This window comes from Carlito syrichta, unplaced genomic scaffold, assembly GCF_000164805.1.
Source record: "Carlito syrichta isolate Samal-C Ts95f unplaced genomic scaffold, Tarsius_syrichta-2.0.1 Scaffold106302, whole genome shotgun sequence".
Taxonomy (NCBI): Eukaryota; Metazoa; Chordata; class Mammalia; order Primates; family Tarsiidae; genus Carlito; species Carlito syrichta.
The window spans coordinates 492610-496443 of record NW_007050398.1 but is presented as its reverse complement, the minus strand read 5'-3'; the positions used below and the strand labels follow the sequence as shown (position 1 = coordinate 496443).

General features: G+C 51.8%; 1 protein-coding gene across 1 annotated transcript in view; it reads right to left on the bottom strand.

The window, feature by feature from the left end:
- Positions 1 to 3834, bottom strand: part of KIAA1549L (KIAA1549 like) — a 96421-nt gene that overhangs the window by 51303 nt on the left and 41284 nt on the right. The gene's annotated exons all lie outside the window — the stretch shown is intronic.

Below are 3834 nucleotides of genomic sequence, written 5' to 3'. Positions count from 1 at the left end.
CAACCTTGGGGGTGGGGTCAATGAACAGTCTTGGGGGTGGGGTCAATAAACAGCTTTGGGGGTGGGGTCAATCCACTAATGAACAGTGAGGGCTAAATGCGATGCATAAGCGTCTCTTGCCAATGGCTGCCCCTGAGAGGCCGGTTCCCCATCCCGGCCTGTCAGTCCCCATCACCTATAGCTTACAGCATCTCCAACAGCCTAGGCTGTAGGGAAAGGGCCCCCACGCCCACCTGGTTGTCTGGAAGGGACTGAATGCTCAGTGTTCCATTCTAATATAATTTTCAAACTTTTAAAATTTTTAAACATTAAAAAAATGGTATTTTTATTTTTTATTTTTGAGTAGGAATCTCACTCTGTTTCCCAGGCTGGAGTGCAGTGGAATGCTCACAGCCACCATAGCCGCAACCCGCTGGGCTCAGGTGATCCTTCCGCCTCAGCCTTCCAAGTAGCTGGAACCACAGGCCTGTGCCACCATGACCGGCTAATTTTTTGATTGATTGTAGGAGACAAGGTCTCGTCAAGTTGTGCAGGCTGGTCTTGAACCCCTGGGCTCAGGCAATCCTCCCGCCTCTGCCACCCCAAGTGCTGGGATGACAGGCGTGAGCCATTGCACCCAGCAAAAATGTAAATTTTTTTAAAAAGGTGTCTTAGTAACTGTCAAACCCCTGGCTTCCCCTCCTTTTCACTTGCGAAACTCTGGACCACCTAACAGACCCATTCTGAGAGGCCGGCAGTCCACCCCCAGCAGCAAGTGGAGCCGCCGGAAGCTTAAGGTCCATTACGGGTTTCTGCTGGGTTTGGGTCTTGAAATCTTCCCCAATCCTCAGACACTCCCGTGGTCAGCTGGACTTGAGCAGAGATGAGCCTTTCTCTGACAGCTTTGGCAATGACTCAGCCAGCCATTAGTGAAATATATTTCACGGTCAAATTTTGAAGCAAATGCAGAAATCGCTCAGGAGTACAGACGTGATCTTCTTTGTGTTGTTTCATAAGCTAATATTTCTTAATAAAAATTTGGGGTAAGTAATTGACTTTGATCAGCAAGAGTAGACTTGCTAATCTAGGAGGACATGCTTGTCCTAAGAACATTTTTTTTTCCTTTGAAGACAGGGTCTTGCCTCGCTCTATTGTCCAGGCTGGAGTGCAGCAGCTCGTTGCAACTTTGAACACCTGGGCTCAAGCCATCCTCCCACCTCAGCCTCCCGGAGAGCTGGGACTACAGGCATGTACCACGATGCCTGGATAATTTAACTTCTTTTTTATTTTTTTTGTAGAGACAGGGTCTCCCTATGGTGCCCAGGATGGTCTTGAACTACTGGGCTCAAGGGATCCTCTCACACCTTGGCCTCCCAAAGTGCTGGAATCACAGGCATGAGCCACCGCACTCAGCCAAAACAATTTTTTTTAAAGAAAACTTTGCACAATTCAAATTACTCAACTAGACTGGGTGGAGAAGAAGTTTTATTCTTCCTGAAGTGCTACATTCATCTCCTAATTTTAGTAACTCGTTCATTTCTTTTTGGCATCCTCTAAATAGATGGTAAACAAGTCATAAATGTGCTTTGTTGTATTTGGCAAAGATCCTCATGAGAATAACTGCTGTAGGTAACACTACTTGCAAGCCAATCCAGACAAACCATCGATGACTCCTCTGCGTCTCGGCTCTGCTCCGTTCAGGCTCTCCATACTGGTGCATCAGGGTAGCACCAGCCCCCATGTCTTCACACTTCTCTGTCTCCAGTCCTTGCAGAGGGTCCTCTGGCCTTGACCATGCAACTTGCTTTAGCCAAGAGGACAGCAGCAAGTGTGACACCAGCAGAGATTTGAGAAAGGTTTGCACCTTGGGCTTTTTTTTCTTACTGCTCTTGGGACCCAGGAACCATCTATGAGAAACTCAGGTCTGGCCTGCTGGAGGTGTGGAGAGGCCATGGCTACCTGGGCAGCTCCAGACAAGGCTGGCATCAACAAGTCAATGCAGCCTAGTCATGCCAGCTCATACCAGAAGAACCACCCAGCTGAACTCAGCCCATACTTCTGACCCACCCAAATCACACACTGAAGAAATGGTGGATGCCTTAAGCTACTATGCTTAGAGTGATTTGCTATGGAGCAAGAGATGACAAATCCACATGCCCCAACCCTTTTTCTTACACAGGCTGAACTCCAGCCCTCTGCTCCTCCCACCTCTTTCCGAGGAACCAGAAGTTCCTGGAAGAAAAACACTGCCCGTTGCTTGACTTTAGTACAACATCTGCATATCTAATACGGACGATCCTGCCTTCCTCCTCAAGTTACTTCTTCTTCCTGATTCTCGGACCCCACGCTCTGTTCTCCTATCCTCTGTCCTGATACGGTCCAGTCTTCCTTGGTGATCCATTCTCCTCTCCTAGAGGACATCCCCAGGTTCTGTGCTTGGATCTCATCTTTTCTGTCTGTACTCTCCTGGGTGATTTCTTCCAGCCTCACAGTATAACCAAGCACGTTTCTTCTTCTCCCTGGTCCTCTCCTAAGTCCAGAGCCACGTGGTTAGCTGAGTCTGTGTTTCCACTTGTATATCCAAGGGCAACTCACAGGGAACACGCCCACATCCAGACCCTTGATGGTCCCCTGAAAACCACCTGTTCTTTGGCCTTCCCAATACATCAGTGACAAAGGCACTCCTCGGCACATCCCATCAGCTCTTCCTTCAACACCTCTCAGACTCCAAATACTTCTTGCACGCCATGGTAGGTCCACACCGCCCTCTCGCTCCTGATTATGGCAGAAGCCTCCTAACGGGCCTTCCTGCCTCTGCTCTGCGCCTGACAATCTCTTCGCCACACAGCAGCCAGAGTGAGCCCTTAAGACCGCAAGTCACACCACGCCACAGCTCCTCTCAAAGTCCCCCAGTGACACCCATCTTTATTCACAATAAAATTCCAGGTGCAGATTTTGGCCTGTACAGCCCGGCCGAAGTGATCCCCTCGGGCAAGCTGTCTGACCCCCGTCACCCCTTCTTCCTCCTGGCTCACACCCCAGCCTCCTCTGCCTTCTGGCTCTTCCTTGAGCTCACCGAGTGGTTCCTCCTCTGGGCAGTGCACACGCTGTTCCGCCTGCTTGGAGCAGTCCCCCTGCAGACGGCCTAGCGGATGACACCTCACTTCTGCCGGGTCTACCTCAAATGCCGGCCACCAAGGAGGTCTTCCGTGGCTTCCTGTCCATGGCAGCACGGCGCCCCTTGTGCCCCTCTGCCCGCACTGTGCTTGGGTCTCTGTACCCACCACCACGTGGCCTAGAAACAGGCCGACCCCATCTGTCTCTCTGCCTGTTTACCGTCTATCTCTTCCCACCCAACTGGAGGTTCCCAAACAGCAGGAACTTGGCCTTGTCCACTGCAGTCTCCCCGTGCCTGGCAACGAGCCAATGATAAAGGGGGTAGGGAAAGGAGGGAGGCAGGGACGCTGTAGCTTTTGCAGCCTTGGGCAGGGAGAGGGTCTGGCAGTGGGTGTCGGGGCGCCACCAGCAGGGCCGGCCCTGGGCTCTCTGCCTCCTTCCAAGGCGACTGCAAAGTCCTCCTAACGTGTCTCTCGTGCACACTGCCATCGGTGTCCTTCTGACACACAGGCTGGACATCACTGTCTTCTTAAAGCATGATCTGAGGCTCCCCAGGGCCTAGAGGATGAAGGGTGCACTCCTCAGCTTGGCACTTGGGGCTTTCCAGTCCTCATCTGTCTTCTGGTTTCATCCCTTGCTGTGCCAGCTGCTGTGAATCAAAACTCTAGGAATGTGCGCCCTGCAGAGGACACGCCTGTCACTCTTCCCTCCCCGCTCCCTCAGCCCGGATGCTTCATC